Raw genomic sequence first — 21,368 nt, forward strand, 5'->3', positions numbered from 1 at the left:
AGTGGAGAAATCATGAAAAATCAAGGATTTGGGACGCACTCAACAACGCGCACGCGCAATGGACATGCATGCGTGAATTTGAGTTTGGTGTTGTGATGCGAGGGCATTTTGGCCAATTTCACTGACCTTTTCTTTGCTGTTTTTAAGGTAGTTTCATGCATTTTCTTAGGAAATAAGCTAGTTTTGGGTAGATATTCACTTACATCTTGATTCAAGCATACATTGTGCACTTTACATGATTTCATGAGGATTTTTTGCATGAATTTTATGATAAATTGAATGATGCATGATCCCATGATTAAGAGTAAGACTTTGATGCACTTTGTTTGATTGATTTCAGGCCAAAAGAAGAAGAGAAGAGCCACGTTAGTGGCTACGTTAGTTACACTAACGTGGGCACAAACGTGGAAGGAAGGAAAGCCACAATGTTAGTGAGAAAAGTTAGTGGCATTAACTTTGAAGAAAGGAAATGGAGCCAACGTTAGTGACACTTAACATTATCACTAACGTTGGACCAAGCTCATGAGTGGCCACGTTAGAGTCCATGTTAACCTAGTTAACGTGGCCTCTAACGTTAAGAAGGAAGGGGGGAAGCCAACGTTAGTGACACTCAACATTGTCACTAACGTTGGCCAAAGCACATTAAGCCACGTTAACTCCCACGTTAACCTAGTTAACGTAGAAGCTAACGTGAAGGAACAAAGTGGTCGACAACGTTAGTGACACCCAACATTGTCACTAACGTTGGAAGAACACAAGCCCCCAATGAGCCACGTTGACTCCCACGTTAACCTAGTTAACGTGGAAGCTAACGTGAAAAAAAAAAAGAAGGTGATCGCCAACGTTAGTGACACCCAAAATTGTCACTAACGTTGGAAGGAGCCACACATGCCACCATGAGCCACATTAACTCCCACGTTAACTTAGTTAACGTGGAAGTTAACGTGGCACCTGGCAGCCTGACCATGCCTTCTTCAAACACGCATAACTTGAGCCACAAAGCTCCAAATAAGGTGATTCCAATGGCATTGGAAAGTAGGATTCCAGAGCTTTCCAAGCATATATGGCACTACATGGTTGACACTAAATTTGAGGGAGAAAACCTGCCCCTAAAGTGCAATGATGAACATGGTATCAACCTGTATTAAGGTCAACTGACCTCTTCACCTTCCAAGAAGTGTAACTCGAGTTGTAGAGCTCCAAATGATGCGCTTCCAAATGCATTGGAAAGTAGACATCCAGAGTTTCCAATAATGTATAATAGTATGGGGTGGACACTAAGTTTGATCTTCAAAAACTGGCAATAATGAAGCCCTGATCCCTAACATTATTGGCAATCAACATTTCCAGTAACGTTGGCATATATGCCAGCGACCATGTCCACTTCAAAGGAGAATAACTTGAGCTACAGATGTGTAATTGAGGTGATTCTAGTTGCATTAGAAAGCTGACATTCAGAGCTTTCCAACGATATAAAATACTCTATAGTGGACATGAAATTTGAGCATAAACAAGAGGCACCATTTAAGCCCCAAAAACACCAACTGGGCAGCAAGTGCAACGTTAGCCACAATAACTTTAGCACTAACGCCACACTTGTAGCGTTAGTGTGGCTAACTTTAGCACTAAATTTAGCACCTGGACCTCAACTTAACTCACTTCTCTCTCAAGTCCACTTCAAAGCTCAAGCAGGCAAGCCCACAATTGTCAACCAAGGCCACAAGAAGCATCTAGAATAGGAATTTTCATTTAAGTGTAATTTGCTTTTAATTTCATTTTGTAATTTAGGAGAGCCTATATAAAGGCCTTAGTTTTTACATTCTAGAATTCTGAAAATTGAAGGAAGGGGGAGAGAGTGAAGACCAATTCGAACTTCTGTGAATTGGCACACTCCAAGGAGAGTGGGTCTTCGGACCCCTCCCCTCAACCACTCTTCTTCCTTTTCTCTTCTTTTCTTTTCTTAGTAGTAGTTTTTCTTTTAGTTGTAATTTTCATTTATGAATGTTAAATTTTCAATTTCAGTTTTTATCTTCATCTTTACTCTTCTGCACTTTCTTTCTTTTTCTATTTTGGTAGAGCAATGATCAACTAACTCTTTTCATTGGGTTAGAGAGCTCTATTGTGATTCAATGGATCAATTGTAGTTCTTATTCTTCTTCTTCTTTCTTTTCTCTTGATTTTACTTGAAAGCTTTCGATCTTCATCCAATTGGGTAGTTATCTTGGAAAAGAAACTATTCATACTTGGATCTCTTCTGAACCTTGGAAGAGGAATGAAGAGATCAAGCTAGAAATGCTTTCTCATGCTGGACCAAATTGGGTGTGGATGGATATGTGACTATAATCCTTCCAACACTTGATTTGGGAAATGCATGTGGTATAATCAGTGACCATACCTCATCTCTTCTTATGAGCAATTGACCAAGGAATTGGCTATTGATCAAGATTTGAGAGATTGAATTACAAGAAATTGTAATTCGATCACTTAAGATTGCCAAGGAGATCAATGAGTGCATTGATTGAGGAAGAGATGAGAATGAACTTTATCCGAAGGATTGTAATATCTCTTGATCCCAATGTTCATTTTATTTTTAGTTCTTACATTCACTTTTCTTGCCATTTTACTTTTTTGCACTTTATTGCTTTCTTTACTTTTCTGTCAATTTACATTTCCTTGTTGCTTATCACTCCAATCTGATTCGTCTAACTAGGATAATCAATTAACCATTGATTGCTTAATCCGTTAATCTCTGTGGGATTCGACCTCACTCTATTGTAAGTTTTACTTGACGACAATTCGGTACACTTGCCGAGGGGAGATTTGTTGAGAGACAAGTTTCCACCTGCATCAAGTTTATGGCGCCGTTGCCGGGGATTAATTGTGATTAACAAACTACCGGTTGGTTGATGACCTAGATTAGACATTTTCTTTTGTTTTGCTTTATTCATGTAATTGCTTTAGTTCTTTATTTTCAATGCTCTCTAACTGTTTGTGTTAATGCCTCACCAAGAAGCCCCTGTTCGTGACAGCTTTGGCTCTTGGTGATTTTGTTATTAATACAACAGTTCTTTACTCAGCTTCTTTCCAAATAAAATTGGCATATGATCACATTCTAAGTTTGGTGTTGCCCTGCAACAATCTGTTTTCAATCTTTCTGGATACTTGCATCCATTCTAAGAGAAAGTGTCACACTAAGTTTGGTGTGCCACTTATTTTTCTATGCAATGTATCCAGCAACACCACTTGTTTGTATAATCATAATGCCTTTGCTTCTTAGGCTTGCAGTGTTATCCTTAATTTTTGCTTGCTTAACCACATATATCACTTACATTTCTGTATGTAAGGCGTTCATGACCCATCATAGACCCCACCACCACTGTTTTATTTGCTGCTTGAAGACAAGCAATTAGTCTAAATTGGTGTGGGAAGGGAGAAAAATAGGAGAAGAAGGGCAACAACAATAAAGATGAACTACAAGGTGGTAAAGTTCCTTTTTCCTCTTACTTATTTCCAGTACATTCAATTGCATGATTGTCTTCTAAGTTCTTTGTATGTATGTGTGTTTGTTCTTTGTAAATAAGCATGTCAATTCTGTCTTTTAAACTTTTTATTGATTAAGGCTGTGTTTTCTAGTCTGAATGTCATTATTGCATCCTTACTTTGCTTACTTGTATACTTGTCCCTTTTGAATCAAATGAAAGGAGAATGAGTGTTTTTAAAAGACCAGAGTAGAGTTCATACTATGGAATGAGTTCATGAGTTTGTGGTGTGGTCATAAGTTAGCTAAGTTGGTTCAACCACAAGGGTGGGAAGACAACTATCTGTCATGAATACTATGCTTGAGACACACCCCATGAGACTAGCTAAATAAGAAGATCCTAATAAGAAAGAGGGAAAGAACAATGAAAGTGAAAAAAAAATAAAAGAAAAAGAGTAAGCAATAAGGCTAGGCACCAATGGTTTTAATCTTGAGGCAAGTGTCTGTGGTGCTCCTGTGTGAGGGATCTACTTGGATGAATAAGTTCTTAGGGGTGCCTTATCACTTGGTAACTTGGGATAACTAACTCGGGATTATCAGCTGAAAGTCCACTATCAAGAGTAACCCTCACTACAGAGCATTTAGTAACCCAAAGAGGTGCTGGACACCAAGGTCTCAAGAAAAGAAAATAAATAAACTATGTGCCTGTGGTGTGTATGTATGGGGGAGAGACTTGAGGAAGTAAGTCCGTAGGGGTGTTTCAACACCTAGCACCTTGAACCAACTGGTTCGGGAGTGTTGGCTGAAAGCTTATTTTAAAGAGTTGCCCCCTTACAGAGCACTTAGCTTAAGAACAAAAATAAGTCCTAAAATAACAACAAAAGGATCAATGAATAAAAGTCTCATGGGAAGCAATCACAGTGAGTATTCTAGGACATGATAAAGGTCTGAAAGCCAGGAATGAACCTAAGTTGCTATGCATGAAACCACCATAAAACCAGGGACATGACTTCCACAAGAATGACTCATTTCTCTTGGCATTCCATTCATCATTCTCTTGTTCCAGTACTTGCTTAGGGACAAGCAAGCTTTAAGTTTGGTGTTGTGATGCCAGGGCATTTTGGCCAATTTCACTGACCTTTTCTTTGCTATTTTTAAGGTAGTTTCATGTATTTTCTTAGGAAATAAGCTAGTTTTGGGTAGATATTCACTTACATCTTGATTCAAGCATACATTGTGCACTTTACATGATTTCATGAGGATTTTTTGCATGAATTATATGATAAATTGAATGATGCATGATCCCATGATTAAGAGCAAGACTTTGATACACTTTGTTTGATTGATTTCAGGCCAAAAGAAGAAGAGAAGAGCCACGTTAGTGGCTACGTTAGTTACACTAACGTGGAAGGAAGGAAAGCCACAACATTAGTGAGAAAAGTTAGTGGCATTAACTTTGAAGAAAGGAAATGGAGCCAACGTTAGTGACACTTAACATTATCACTAACGTTGGACCAAGCTCATGAGTGGCCACGTTAGAGTCCACGTTAACCTAGTTAACGTGGCCTCTAACGTTAAGAAGGAAGGGGGGAAGCCAACGTTAGTGACACTCAACATTGTCACTAACGTTGGCCAAAGCACATTAAGCCACGTTAACTCCCACGTTAACCTAGTTAACGTGGAAGCTAACGTGATGGAACAAAGTGGTCGACAACGTTAGTGACACCCAACATTGTCACTAACGTTGGAAAAACACAAGCCCCCAATGAGCCACGTTGACTCCCACGTTAACCTAGTTAACGTGGAAGCTAACGTGAAAAAAAAAAAGAAGGTGATCGCCAACGTTAGTGACACCCAACATTGTCACTAACGTTGGAAGGAGCCATACATGCCACCATGAGCCACATTAACTCCCACGTTAACTTAGTTAACGTGGAAGTTAACGTGGCACCTGGCAGCCTGACCATGCCTTCTTCAAACACACATAACTTGAGCCACAAAGCTCCAAATAAGGTGATTCCAGTGGCATTGGAAAGTAGGATTCCAGAGCTTTCGAAGCATATATGGCACTACATGGTTGACACTAAATTTAAGGGAGAAAATCTGCCCCTAAAGTGCAATGATGAACATGGTATCAACCTGTATTAAGGTCAACTGACCTCTTCACCATCCAAGAAGTGTAACTTGAGTTGTAGAGCTCCAAATGATGCACTTCCAAAGGCATTGGAAAGTAGACATCCAGGGCTTTCCAACAATATATAATAGTATGGGGTGGACACTAATTTTGAGCTTCAGAAACTGGCAATAATGAATCCCTGATCCCTAGCATTATTGGCAATCAACATTTCCAGTAACGTTGGCATATATGCCAGCGACCATGTCCACTTCAAAGGAGCATAACTTGAGCTATTGAAGGTCCAATTGAGGTGATTCCAGTTGCGTTAGAAAGCTGACATTCAGAGCTTTCCAACGATATATAATACTCTATAGTGGGCATGAAATTTGAGCACAAACAAGAGGCACGTTTTAAGCCCCAAAAACACCAACTGGGCAGCAAGTGCAACGTTAGCCACAATAACTTTAGCACTAACGCCACACTTGTAGCATTAGTGTGGCTAACTTTAGCACTAACTTTAGCACCTGGACCTCAACTTAACTCACTTCTCTCTCAAGTCCACTTCAAAGCTCAAGCAAGCAAGCCCACAATTGTCAACCAAGGCCACAAGAAGCATCTAGAATAGGAATTTTCATTTAAGTGTAATTTGCTTTTAATTTCATTTTGTAATTTAGGAGAGCCTATATAAAGGCCTTAGTTTTTACATTCTGGAATTCTGAAAATTGAAGGAAGGGGGAGAGAGTGAAGACCAATTCGAACTTCTGTGAATTGGCACACTCCAAGGGGAGTGGGTCTTCGGACCCCTCCCCTCAACCACTCTTCTTCCTTTTCTCTTCTTTTCTTTTCTTAGTAGTAGTTTTTATTTTAGTTGTAATTTTCATTTATGAATGTTAACTTTTCAATTTCAGTTTTTATCTTCATCTTTACTCTTCTGCACTTTCTTTCTTTTTCTATTTTGGTAGAGCAATGATTAACTAACTCTTTTCATTGGGTTAGAGAGCTCTATTGTGATTCAATGGATCAATTGTAGTTCTTATTCTTCTTCTTCTTTCTTTTCTCTTGATTTTACTTGAAAGCTTTCGATCTTCATCCAATTGGGTAGTTATCTTGGAAAAGAAACTATTCATACTTGGATCTCTTCTGAACCTTGGAAGAAGAATGAAGAGATCAAGCTAGAAATGCTTTTTCATGCTGGACCAAATTGGGTGTGGATGAATATGTGACTATAATCCTTCCAACACTTGATTTGGGAAATGCATGTGGTATAATCAGTGACCATACCTCATTTCTTCTCATGAGCAATTGACCAAGGAATTGGCTATTGATCAAGATTTGAGAGATTGAATTACAAGGAATTGTAATTCGATCACTTAAGATTGCCAAGGAGATCAATGAGTGCATTGATTGAGGAAGAGATGAGAATGAACTTGATCCGGAGGATTGCAATATCTTTTGATCCCAATGTTCATTTTATTTTTAGTTCTTACATTCACTTTTCTTGCCATTTTACTCTTCTGCACTTTATTACTTTCTTTACTTTTCTGTCAATTTACATTTCCTTGTTGCTTATCACTCCAATCTGATTCGTCTAACTAGGATAATCAATTAACCATTGATTGCTTAATCCGTTAATCTCTATGGGATTCGACCTCACTCTATTGTGAGTTTTACTTGACGACAATTCGGTACACTTGCCGAGGGGAGATTTGTTGAGAGACAAGTTTCCACCTGCATCAATGACGCGTACGCGTGGATAACAAAACTACCAAGCGATGCGTACGCATGACACACACGTACGCATCGATGCTCGCACGTGACTTCTTTAGTGAAATCGTGTCTAGCGATTTCAGGGGGTTTCCAGGGTCAGTTTTGAGTGGAATTCTGGTGGGAAAAGACATAAAGGACCAAGGGTTGAAGGGGATTGACACTTTTTTCACATTAGGAGATTTTTACAGGTAGTTTTTAGAGAGAGGAGCTCTCTCTTCTCTCTAGAATTAGGATTAGGATTAGGTTTAATTCTTCTCTAGATCTAGGTGTAATTTCTTACTTTCATCTTGTTTCCATTTTAATTTCTTGTTGTTACATCTTTGCTCTGTTAGTTTTCTTGCCAACTTCCCTTTGATGTCTCTATTATGTTGATGCACTATTGTTGGATTTGGATCTCATCTTAATGCAATTCATGTTTTATATTTCATTGTTGTTTAATTGAGTTGTTGCTATTGTTTCCTCATAATTGGATAGTTATAGATTTTATATTTCTTGCAATCTTATCTAGCTTTCCTTTTATGCCTTCCAAGTATTTGACAAAATTCTTGGAAGGATGTTAGAGTAGATTTTTCTCCTCTTGGCTTTGGTTGAGTAATTGGAAGTTGCTAGTTGACTTGAATCTCACTAAAGCTAGTTTTTTCTTAGGAGTTGACTAGGACTTGTGGACTCAAGTTTGATTATCTCCACTTGACTTTCCTTCATAGTTAGAGGTTGACTAAGTGGAGCAATAGACAATTCTAATCATAATTGATGATGATAATGAGGATAGGACTTCTAATTCTCATTCCTTACCAAGAGCTTTCTTAGTTATTAGTCTACTTCTTTTGCAATTTTTATCTTTCATGTTTCTTATCCAAAATCCCAAAGATATACAATCCATAACCAATAGCAAGAACACTTCTCTGCAATTCCTTTGAGAGACAACCCGAGGTTTGAATACTTCGGTTATTTTTATTGGGGTTTGTACTTGTGACAAAAAATTTTTTGCATGAGAGGATTATTTGTTGGTTTAGAAACTATACTTGCAACGAGGATTTATTGTGAAAATCTAAACCGTCAAAAATCCATTCATCACTAGCCTTGCCTTGGTGGAGGCTTTTGTGGCTACCTTGTATATTTCTTGAGGGATTACCTCGTGCACCTCAACTTCATTTCCGAGCATGATGCAGTGCACTATTAGTGTTTAGTCAATAGTCACTTTAGACCTGTTGCTAGTAGGGATAATGGAGCATTGCACAAGCTCCAACCATCCTCTCGCCACTGGCTTAAGGTCAAGCCTACTCAGTTGGTAGGGCTTGTAGTGTACATCTAGCCTCCATTGGGCACCCTCCACACAGATGTCTATGAGCACTTGCTCTAACCTCTGATCGGAGTTGACCCTTTTTCTGTAGGAGTGTGGGTCACCTTGCAATTGAGGCAATTGCAACGCCAACCTCACACTTTTCGGGCTAAAGTCCAAGAGTTGCTCTCGAACCATGGTGCAGAAGTTCTTGGGTTGTGGGTTCACGCTCATGTCATGCCCCTTTGTGACCTAAGCATTGGCGTAGAATTACACTAATAGTGTGCCAACAACTGAGATAGGATGGGCTAGAATTTCTCAATCCCTTCTCCAGATTTCATCAAGGATTTCTGGATACTCATCCTTTCTGAACTTAAAGGGGACCTCAGAAATCACCCTTTTGTGCTTCACCACAGCATAAAAGTGACCTTGGTGGGCTCTAATAAGGAATCTCCATGATTCTTATAGTTCAGAAGAGGAAGCGGGAGCCTTTCCCTTTCTCTTCCTTGAGACATCACTGGTCTTTGGTGCCATACTTAGGAATGATAGAAGTCAAAAAGAAAAGCTTTTACAACACCAAACTTTAGATCTTTTCTCGACCTCGAGCAAATATAAACAAGAGAAAAGGAAAGAGTAGAAGAGAGAACATAATGAAAGAGAAAGAGGGGGAGAGGCTTCGGCCATGTGGGGGGATGGGAAAGAAGAAGGGGATGGAAAATGTATAGGTTAAGAGGGAAAAAGTGTATAGAAGGTGTTAATATGAAGAGAGGTATGAGGAGGTATTTATAGGGTTAGGATGGGGTTGGGTTCAATTATAAGGGGGGGAGGGAAGAATGTGTGGGTAAGTTTTGAATTTTGAAGTGGGTGGGGTTGGTGGGGAATTAAAGTGATTGGATTTATGATGGGTTTGGGGAAGAGTGTGTGTGGGGAAGAGGAAAAGTAGGGTGTGGGTTTCAAGGTTTAGAAAAGGTAGGAGAGAGAAGAAAGGTGGGGTAGGTGAAGATTCTGTGGGATCCACTGTTCTGAGGGGCTAGGAATTTGAATTCCCTGCCCCCTGCCTGGTGTTCAACACCAGGAATGGGCGTTGAACTCCTATTGGGGGTAAAAGGTTGGGACTTGCTGCCCCCTGTAGGGCGTTGAATGCCTGCTTTCCTCTTCCTTTGGGGCGTTGAACGCCCAGGATGCTCCCTTCCTGGCATTTAACGCCATCTTCATGTCCCTTGTGGGGTGTTGAACGCCCAGACTAGTCCCTTTCTGGCGTTCAACGCCAGGACCTTATTTCCTGAGGGGCGTTGAATGCCCAATCCCCTCCTTGTTAGGCGTTCAACACCAGCAAGGGGGTCTCCCCAGGGTGTTCTGTCTTCAGTTCTGCAAGCTTCTGTCACTGTTCTAAATGCTGTACATGATCACAAACATTAAAAAGTAAGAGAAAAACTAAAAGAGAATAACTAAAGAAGAATCAAATGAAAATAAGGAAACCAATAATAGTCTAAGTATGGTTGGGTTGCCTCCCAACAAGCGCTTCTTTATCGTTATTAGCTTGATGGACAGCTCTATTACGGAGATAAGTAGGGGCTCAGAATTTCACCCCGTACAGTGAACTTTCTTTCTGTGCTCTCGTGAATGAGTTCCACATGCTCCAGAGACAGGATCCTACTCATTGTATGTGGAATGACTAGACTCTTGGTGAAGACAACTCTCATGCCGGGTGATAGTCCTTCAGTAGAGATCTTCTTGTCCCTCTAGTCTTTAGGTACCTTGTTCTTAGTACGTTCCGTCTCAGTGCTTGATGATGGTTGTCCAACACCAAACTTAGAATTGGTGTTTGGGGGCTCTGTAAAGTTCGACACTCAGAGCTAAGGTTGAAACATAATATGCTGCACTATGGTACCAGCTCTGTCAGAGGGAGACTGAGGGTTGGGTATCTTGAACAAGATACAGTCCTCATGTAGTCTTAAGACTGGCTCACCTCTTTCTACGTCAATTAGGGCCTTAGTAGTGGCTAGGAAAGGCCTTCCAATAATGATGGATTCATCTCTATCCTCTTCTGTGTCTAGAATCACAAAGTCAGCAGGCATGTGAAGGTCTTTCAACCTTTACCAGGACATCCTCCACCATACCATACACCCTTTTTAGGGTGTTGTCTGCCATCTCCAATGAGATTATGGTACGCTGCACCTCTATAATTCCTAGCTTCTTCATTACAGACAGAAGCATCAGATTGATGCTTGAGCCAAGGTCACATAGTGCCTTCTCAAAGGTGATGGTCCCTATAGTACAGGGAATCAGGAAGCTTCTTCTGGACCAAGGCACTGCATTCCTTGGCCAGTATCATAGGCTTATCTTCCTCTTCTAACGCCTCTATAGGAGAGGAGTTGGCTTTTAATTTTCTGAGGATGGTTAGGTACCGAGCAATTTGCTCTTCCTTTGACTCTTCATCCTCTTCTGAAGACAAGTATTCTTCATATTCTTCACCCAGCAAAGGGGCGTGCAAGGTGACTGTTTCAATCTCCTTAAAAGCTCTGATTTCTTTGAGCTCCTTCACAACAGGCTCCTTTTTAGGTTCGGTTACAACTTCTATAGTGAAAGCCTTGCACTATTCCTTTGGGTTCACCTCTGTATTACTTGGAAGAGTGTTGGAAGGGATCTTTAGGATCTTCTTACTCAGCTGACCAACTTGTATCTCTAAGTTCTGGATGGAAGACCTAGTTTTAGCCATAAAACTCTGTGTGATCTTAGAGAGGTTGGAGACTATAGCTGCCAAGTCTAAGAGGCTCTGCTTGGATGTCTCCATCATCTGCTGAGATGATTCGAATGGTTTGTTATTGAACCTGTTTTGGTTCATTCCATTCTGATTATTATTGAAGCCTTGTTGGGGCTTCTGCTAGTCTCTCCACCCAAAGTTGGGGTGGTTCCTCCATTGCTGATTGGAGGTATTCATAGGGATTATTGTTGGTGTTTCTGGAGGAGTTTCCCATGTAGTTTACTTCCTCCAGGGTGACCCAGGCGTTATTATCTGTGTCCACCTCATAGGCCATCTTTGGGCAATAGGCCTCTGAGCTCTGCGTCCCACTCAAGTGCTGAGTGATCATGTTGATCTGTTGGGACAAGTGCTTGTTTTGAGCTAAGATAACATCTAAGGTGCTTAGCTCTAGGACGCCTCTCTTCTGAGTAGCCCCATTGTTCAGAAGGTTCCTTTCAGAAGTGTACATGTACTAGTTGTTAGCAACCATGTCAATAAGCTCTTGTGCCTCTTCAGGCGTCTTCTTCAAGTAGAGGGATCCATCTGCAGAGTGGTCCAATGTCATCTTGGACATCTTAGATAGACTATCATAGAAGATGTCTAACATGGTCCAATCTGAGATCATGTCAGGAGAACATCTCTTAATCAGTTGCTTATATCTTTTCCAAGCTTTATAGAGGGATTCACCCTCTTTCTGTCTGAAGGTTTGTACTTCCACCCTAAGCTTGCTCAGCTTTTGAGGAGGAAAGAACTTGGTCAGGAATCCATTGACTACCTTCTCCCAACTATCTAGGCTTTCCTTGGGCTAAGAATCCAGCCATAGCCTTGCTCTGTCTTTCATAGCAAAAGAAAAGAGCATGAGCTTGTAGACTTCTGGATTTACTCCATTAGTCTTGACAGTGTCGCATATCTGCAGAAAGTCATATAGGAATTTATTTGGATCTTCCTGTGGCAGTTTATAAAACTGGCAGTTCTGTTGTACCAGAGTGACCAGTTGAGGCTTTAACTCAAAGTTGTTTGCCCCAATGGCAGGAATGGAAATGCTGCACCCATAGAAATCAGAATTGGGTGCAGTGAAAGATCCTAGGACCTTTCTTACGTCACCTCCATTGTCTAGATTAACTGCCATTGTTGTTTCTTCAGTTTTTTGTTCTAGGGCTCCTGTTAGATTCCTTACGGATCTGCTAGCTTGAGCTTGTTGCAGATGCCGTCTCAGAGTCCTTTCAGGTTCAAGATCCAGATCAAAAGAGAGGTTCTTTATCCCTACTCATGTTCATAAATAAGAAGAAAGAAATGAAGAAAAGAAGAAGAAAGAATTCTCTATGTTATAGTATAAAGGTCCTTTGTTAGAAATAAGTAAAGAAGAGAAGAAAAGAAGATGTCTTTTATTTAAGAAGAAGAAGTTTTTGAAAATAGAGAGGGAAGAAGAGAAGATTTTTGAAATTAACGAGAGAGAGAGAGAGAGAGAGAGAGAGAGAGAGAGGGGGGGGAGATAGAAGATTTTTGAAAAAAATGATAGAGAAAGAGGTTAAGAATTTTCAAAAATAGAAGAGAGAGAGAGGTTAGAATATTTTGAAAAAGAGGAAAGAGAATTAAGAATTAAAGAGATACTAATCTTTTAAAATTGAAATAAACCAAAACAAATAAGTAATCTAAAAAGATTTGGAGATTTGATTTTGAAAATCTTTAAAATTGAAAAAGAAAGTGTTAATCAAAGAATTGAAAATTAAAATTGAAAAGAAAAAGTCAAATAAGATAAGATAAGATTTTTAAAGTTTTAAAGAGAAAAGATTTGATTTTAAAAAGTTTTGAAATTAGAAAGAGAAAGTCAAGGAAAGATTTTGAAAATTGAATTTTAGAAAAAGTCAAAAGAGAGAAAAGATAAGATAAGATTTTAAAATTTTAAAGATTTTTTAAAAATCAAATTCAAAATAAAGAGAAACTATCAAAATACTAAACTTTTAAAATTTGAAATTAAAAGAAAGATAAGATAATAAAATTTTGAAAATCAAAGGAAGAATAGATAAGATAAAGATTTTAAAGAAAAGATAAGCAAGAAAATAAGACTACTAACAAAGACACTAAACTTAAAGTTTTTTAAATTAAATTGGAGAATTTTCGAAAATTTAAGAAGGAAAAACACTACAAGACACAAACTTAAAAACTTTGAAACTAAAGATACTAATTTTTTGAAAATTAAAAAGGGCAAACACTAAAGGATACCAAACTTAAAGATTTTAAAGATCAAAGACTCAAATTTTTGAAAAGCTTGAAAGAAAAACAACAAAAGACACCAAACTTAAAAATTTTGAAATCAAACAAGAAAAATTGCAAGAACAGTTCGAACACCAAGAAAGAAAAGTAAGAACAATTTTCGAACAGACTCAAGAAAGAACAAAAACTAAAGGGACACCAAACTTTTTGACAGAACAAAGATGAAAAGTAAGAACAATTTTCGAACAGACTCAAGAAAGAACAAAACTCAAATGAAAGAAAAGATGATTAAAGATGAAAATATTTTTATTTTTACTTTTTTTTGGAATTTTCAAAAATTAATAAGAAAACAAAGCTGGTCAAAAGTACCTAATCTAAGGAGTAAGACAACTGTTAGTTTGTCAATTACAAACAATCCCCAACAACGGCGCCAAAACTTGGTGCACGAATTTGTAACTTGCACAACTGAATCGGCAAGTGCACCGGGTCATCCAAGTAATACCTCAAGTGAGTGAGGGTCGAATCCATGAGGATTGCCGGATTAAGCAAGCTGTGGTTATCCTGCTAATATTAGTTAGGCGAATAGAAAGGTAGTTTTGATTGTTGTAGGCGCATAAACAAACAATAACAAAAGTGATAAATGAACAAGATAAAGACAGTAATTAACATTTAGTTAAGGCTTCGGAGGTGCTTCTTCTTCTGAATTAATACATCATACTCTCTACTTCAACAATGAATGATTCCTTTAATGGAAAGGCTGTAAGTGATTAAGCAATGGGTTGTGGTCATTAATCTCCTCAGGTCTAGACCAAACATCCGAACGGACTAGATCAATCTGGGTGAGGGTGAAGCGCGTGCAAGTCAATCCCTTTGATGATCCTACTCAAAACGCCATAGACAAGGTCAGATCTTCCGGATCAGAGACTGCTGCTCTTTTGGTTCTAGCACTTTGGCCACAAGAACCTCAATTGCCCCTGACTAATGAGGTTATATATCACATACCCCGATTAATCCAGATAATTCTGTTGGAACCCGTGATGCATCCTCAAGTTGTAGCACAATACTATCCGGGTCAGGACTCGTAAGGAACTTATGTAGAATCGAGATTCATAAGGATGAAGAATGACAATGCATCGTAGAATAGAATCAAACATTCATTGGAATAGAAAATTAATTGTATTAATTCATAGGAATCAGCAGAGCTCCTAACCTTAACCTTAGGAGGTTTAGTTGCTCATACTGTACAAAGTGAGTTCACACGTTCCAAAAGCTAAAAGTTGAAGATCGGGATCCTAAACAAGGGTGATCTTTCTTCTATATATACTAAACTAATAATTAAGAATTACAAAAAAGAAGTAAACTAAGTCAAATGATGCAAAAATCCACTTCTGGGCGCACTTGGTGAGTGTTTGGGCTGAGCTTGGCTTCTAACTTGAAGGCGTGGGCATCCAGAGAGTGTCCATGCTACTTCCTTGCTCCCCTTGGGATGTTGAACGCTGGACTTGGGCGTTCAACGCTGGCTTGAGTCCCCTTGGGGCGTTGAACGCCAGAAAGGGGGTAGTTTGGGAGTTCAACGTCCAATTCGGGCAGTCCAATCTGAAAAAGGGTATATTTCTGGAAAGGTCCGGGTGTTAGCTTTCTAACGTCGAGAACGCATCATTTGGACCTCTGTAGCTCCAGAAATGCCCATTTGAATGCACGGAGGTCAGATTCTAACAGCATTTGCTATGCTCTCCTTGCCTCTGAATCAAACTTTTTCGAAAACTTGCCAAATTCACCCAAAATTCACCTAAAATTACAAGAAAAACATAAAAGCTCAAAGTGACATAAAAAAAGTGAATTTTTCATAAAAACCTACTAAAACATAATAAAACTCAACAAAACATACTGAAAACACTAAGAAAATAACATCAAAAAGGGTATAAAATATTTGCTCATCACTTAACCCTCTTCACTCATAATTAATTTTTTCAGTCATAGTATCGGATAGTCTAAGCCGGTACTACCGGTTAAATTTCCAATACACGTCCTTACATTTTTTTCCACAGAAAAGTACATTTTTTCCACTTGAAAAAATCCTACAAATCCAATTATCACATTTAAATTTCTAGATTATGATTCTAAAATTTTTCACCCTCGTCGGTCCATATTTAACTCATTATTGATTTAATTTTTGTTTAATCGGGGTTTTACACTTACTGTTGTATATATTTTGTTGGGCTGTATTTGTATATATATCTCTGTGTGTGTGTGTCTTTTAATTTCTTGTATAAGCTTTCAATCTTATCATTTTTTGTGAGCGATGCATCTTCAGTTTGTTTTGATCGTACCCTTTTCTTTCAAGGCTCCTAGCTATGTTATCCTTGTTATATATGTATGTATTTTTTTTATTGTTAGAAATCGTAGCGCCTCGCCGGCTTTGTTTTATGTCCTAGGCGGAAAGCTCTGTGTGGTAGGGTGTTACACAAAAGTACAAAACAAATCTTAGGCTAGTGATGAGTGGAAAATTAATGGTGTAGAATTTCACAAATAAAATCTCGTTGCAAGTATAGTCTCTAAACCAACAATAATCCTTTCATACAAAAATTTGTTTGTCACAAGTACAAACCCCTAATAAAACTAATAACCGAAGTATTTAAACCTCGGGTCGTCTCTCAAAGGAATTGCAGGGTAGTGTTCTTGTTATTGGCTATAGACATGTATATTTTGGGGTTTTGAATAAGAGACAAGAAAAGTAAGTGGTAAAGGAATTCAAATGATGAAAAGGTCTTGGCAAGGTTTGGTGGTCAATGATCTCTATCCTTATTACTAACCACAACATGATAATTGCAAGGATCAATCCCATTAAGTCATCCTCTAACAAGTAAAGGAAAGTCAAATGAGCTATATCAATCCAAGTCCATAAGTCCTAGCTATTCACTAATTGAATTAATGACAGCTAGAGTCAATGGATACCAACTATCAATCACTTGGACATTAGTAACTCAAGAACTCCTAAGTTACCTTCCCAAGTCAAGAACATAAAATTCTACTCTAACATCTTTCCAAGAATTTTGACAAACACTTGGAAGGTATAAAAGGAAAGCATAGTAAATTGACAACAAGAATGAAATCTAACAACAACTAATTACAAAGAATTAACAACAACAAGCAAAGAAAGCACAATTAACATGAATTACCTCAAATTGTATTAAAAGAAAATAAAAGGAACAAGAGTAGATCAACAACAAAGTATAGAGACAAAATAAAGGAAATTTGATGCACGAAAACTTGTCTCTCAACAATTTTCCCTCGGCAAGTATACCAAATTGTCGTCAAGTAAAAACTCACAATAGAGTGAGGTCGAATCCCACAGGGATTGATTGGTCAAGCAACTTTAATCGGAGGAATGTTCTAGTTGAGCTAAGCAGAAGTTGATTTGAGAGTTGCATAAAATTAAATGGCGGGAAAGTAAATAGCAGAAATTGTAAATGCTGGAAATAAAGAACTGAATATAAATGACAGAAAATAAATTGCAGAATCTTAAATGGAAAATGGGGAATTTAGCATAAAAGTAAATGGCAGAAAGTAAAGAGAATGGGTAAGATCAGAAATGGGGAGTTCATTGGGCTCAGGAGATGTTGCATTCTCCGGATCAAGTTCATTTTCATCTCTTCCTCAATCAATGCATTCATTGATCTCCTTGGCAATCTTAAGTGATTGAATTCCAATTCCTTGGTAATTCAATCTCTCAAATCTTGATCAATAGCCAATTCCTTGGTCTAATTGCTCATGAGAAGAGAAGAAGTGTGGTCACTGATTATACCACATGTATTCCCAAATCAAAGTGTTGGTAGGATTATATGTCACCATATCCATCCAATCCCCAATTTGGTCCAACATGAGAAAGCATTTCTAGCATGATCTCTTCATTCCTCTTCCAAGGTTTCGAAGAGATCCAAGTATGAATAGCTTCTTTTCCAAGACAACTACCCAATTGGATGAAGATTGAAAGCTTTCTAGTAAAATCAAGAGAAAAGAAAGAAGAAGAATAATGGAAACTATTATTGATCCATCAAATTACAACAGAGCTCCCTAACCCAATGAAAGGGGTTTAGTTGTTCATAGCTCTGGGAATGGAAAGCAAAGATGGAAAATACATTCTCAAAGTAAAACTAAAAGTGCAGAGAAAGTAAAATTATACATAGAATAGTTCTCCCAATGTCCCAAAAGCTCATTTCTCCAGTTCAAAACTACTCCTATATATACTACTCTTATGATCTTCTAGTTGGCTCTTCAAGTCTTTGGATATGGGCCTTTGGATCTTGAGTTGAAGCAGTTTGGAATCTTCAGTGGGCTCAGCTTTACTTGCAGAGAAAGTGTGAAGTAGGCATGAACTTTAGCTAGGACGTTAGTGGCGTTAACGTTCAGTGAAAATGTGGGTTCGAGAACGTTAGTGACAATCACCTTTTTCACTAACGTTCCTAGCCCAAGATGGTTCACGTTAACTTCAACGTTAGTGGCACTAACGTGACCACTAACGTTGCCTCTTGGTCCATTGCAAGCGTTATTGGCGTTTACCTTTGCCAATAACGTTGCTCTTAGCCCCCCTTTTCTCACGTTAGAGTCCACGTTAGTATAACTAACGTGGCTCTTAACGTGGGCATGCCTTAGCCTCGAGAACGTTAGTGATACTTACCTTTGTCACTAACGCTCCAAACGCCCCTTTTCACGTTAGTGCCCCACGTTAATTGTCTTAACGTGGCCACTAACGTGGTGGTGATTGACATCTCTAGCGTTAGTGACAAAGGTGAGTGTCACTAACGTTGGCTCATCATTTCTTTCCTCCACGTTAGCTTCCACATTAATGCAATTAACGTGGCAGCTAACGTGGCTCAAGTGGCTTAGTCCAACGTTAATGACAAAGGTGAGTGTCACTAACGTTGGCGATTCCTTGCTCCTCCCACGTTAGAGTTCACGTTAATGTAGTTAACGTGACTCTTAATGTGGCCAATTGGGCTTAGTCCAACGTTAATGACAAAGGTGAGTGTCACTAAGGTTGGCATTGTCTTTCCTTTCCACGTTAGAGTTCACGTTAACTGAGTTAACGTGACTCTTAACGTGGCTAATTGCCAATTTGGAGCGTTAGTAGTATTCACTTTTACCACTAACGCTGGAGCTCTCTTTCTCTCCACGTTAACTACCACGTTAACGTAGTTAACTTGGCAATTTAACGTGGGCCATGATGGTTTCGAAGGCGTTTTTGGCAATCACTTTTCTCATTAACGTTGCAAGTTTATTCCCATTCCACGTTAGTGGTCACGTTAATTAGATTAACGTGGCTGCTAACGTGGCTCTTCCTTGCTTCCTTTGTCCTGAAATCAAGCAAATAAAGTGCATCAAAGCTCTAATTCAAGTTATGAGACATGAATTATCCAATTTGTCATTTAATTCATGCATAATTCCCAAAAGATCACATGAAATTCACAATGTTTGCTTGAATCAATATGTAAGTGATTATCTACCCAAAACTTGCTTATTTACTAAGAAAATGCATGAAACTACCCTAAAACAGTAAAGAAAAGGTCAGTGAAACTGGCCAAAATACCCTGGCATCAAAATTACAACAAGAGAATAGAAGAACAAGATGTAGCAATAAAGAATTAAAAGGTAGAAGTAGGTGAAAGCATGAATTAAAGCCTAAATCTAAGCTTATTAACATATACCTAATCCTAATCCTAGTGAGAAGAGAGAGCTTCTTTCTCTAAAACTAACACTAAAACTAGATCTCCACTAAAACTAACTCCTAATGTGTGAAGTGATGCATTCCCCTTCAATCCTTGGTCCTTTTAACCTTTTCCCGCCAAAATTCAGCTCCAAACTGGGCCAGGGGCACTTCTGAATTTGGCAGGCATGGTTTAACTTAAAAATCACGTGCCAGTACCAACACGTACGCGTACAGCACGTGTGCGCGTCCTTGGAGTTTTACGATCCACACGTGCGCATCCATTGCGCGTGCGCGTAGATGAGTGCATCCCAAATCTTTGGCTTTCCATGATTTTTCCACTTTGCATGCTTTCCTCTTCATTCATTTGATCTATTCCTAGCCTTTTCAACCTGAAATCACTTAACAAACAAATCAAGGCATCTAGTGGAATCAAAGGTGAATTAAAATCATCAAATTAAAGGTCTAAAAGTATGTTTTCACACTTAAGCACAAATTAAGGAAGAATCACAAAACCATGCTATTTCATTGAATAAATGTGAAGAAAAGTTGATAAAATACTCTAAATTCAACTCAAGATAAACCCTAAAAAGGGGTTTATCAACCTCCCCACACTTAAATCGTAGCATGTCCTCATGCTAAACGAAGAAGGAAATAAGGGGTATGACATTTATTCAATGCAACTAGACTATATGCAAACTATCTAAATTCAACTATCTACATGAATGCAAATGCTGGTCAAAACAAATTAACTTCTAAGAAAACATATATACGCATAGGGCTAAGGCAATGGAGGTTAAACCAAACCAAACCCACAATTGTATCGAATTATCAAAAGGATTTACAAACTTGCATGAAGAAGAATGATCATGGTGAAAACATGTAGTTGAGCAATCGAACCCTCACCAGATGTATATCCGCTCTAGTCACTCTAGTGTTTACGGTTTGATTCACTAAATCCCCCCTAATCATGCTTTCCAAGATTTATTCTTCATCTAACAATAAAAAATTATTCAATGCATGCATACAATTATCATGAGGACTTTCTCAAAGGTTGTAATGGGGTTAGGGTCAAGGTAGGGTCATATATGGTTAAGTGGACTAGAATTTGAATCTTTGATTAACCTAGACTTTCCCACCTAACCTATGATAACCTATACAATGTAGTTCTAACCTAACTACCCCTTCTTCACTTTTTCACATACTCATGTATTTTCTTTTCATTTCACAACACTTATGTATTGATTCTTATTGGACTTTACTTTGGGGCATTTTGTCCCCTTTTTATTACTTTTCTCTCTTTTTTTTCCTTTCTTTTTTCTATATTTTTTCTTTCTTTTCTTTTCTTTTCATATTCACTTTTCTTTTTCTTTTGTTTTTCTCATTTTTATTTTTTTTCTTTCTTTCAAACTATATACAAGAACATCAATGCATAAGGTCTAACATTTGATTAATACATGAGCATGCACCTAATTCCCAAATATAGAAATACAAAACACCCTTTTATCCCAACCAATGTTCCCAAATCACCCCAAACTTGAGTAATAAGCACTCTCACTAGCCTAAGCTAATCAAAGATCCAAACAAGGGACATTTATTATTTTTCGCTTTAGGCTTGTAATGTACTAACATTAAAAACAATTGGGTTAATCATAGGCTCAAAATTAGCTAACAATGGAAGGTAAAAGGTAGGCTATTTGGGTAAGTGAGCTTTATGAAATAATGGCCTCAATCATATAAATGCATGTATACAAGGAATAATAGACATATAGAATTAAACAAATCAAGGATCACAATCATAGAAAGAGAATAATGCACACAAGAAGGAAGATAAGTAGTTATAAGATGTAATCCACATCATTAGGCTCAAATCTCACATGCTTGTGTTCTTAGCTCAAAAACATGCTTCACAAAATATATAATTCAAGCAAGTTCCACAAAATTTTTTTCAATCAATTGGGGTGGTGCCCTATGGATAAATTCTTTGGAAAATTTCATTGTTTGACTAAGCTTATTATATGTGCATCCTAAATGCAATGTTGTGATTTAGAAATTTAAAAATTTCCT

This window comes from Arachis ipaensis, chromosome B3, assembly GCF_059453495.1.
Source record: "Arachis ipaensis isolate K30076 ecotype BB chromosome B3, ASM5945349v1, whole genome shotgun sequence".
In the NCBI taxonomy this organism is placed as follows: domain Eukaryota; kingdom Viridiplantae; phylum Streptophyta; class Magnoliopsida; order Fabales; family Fabaceae; genus Arachis; species Arachis ipaensis.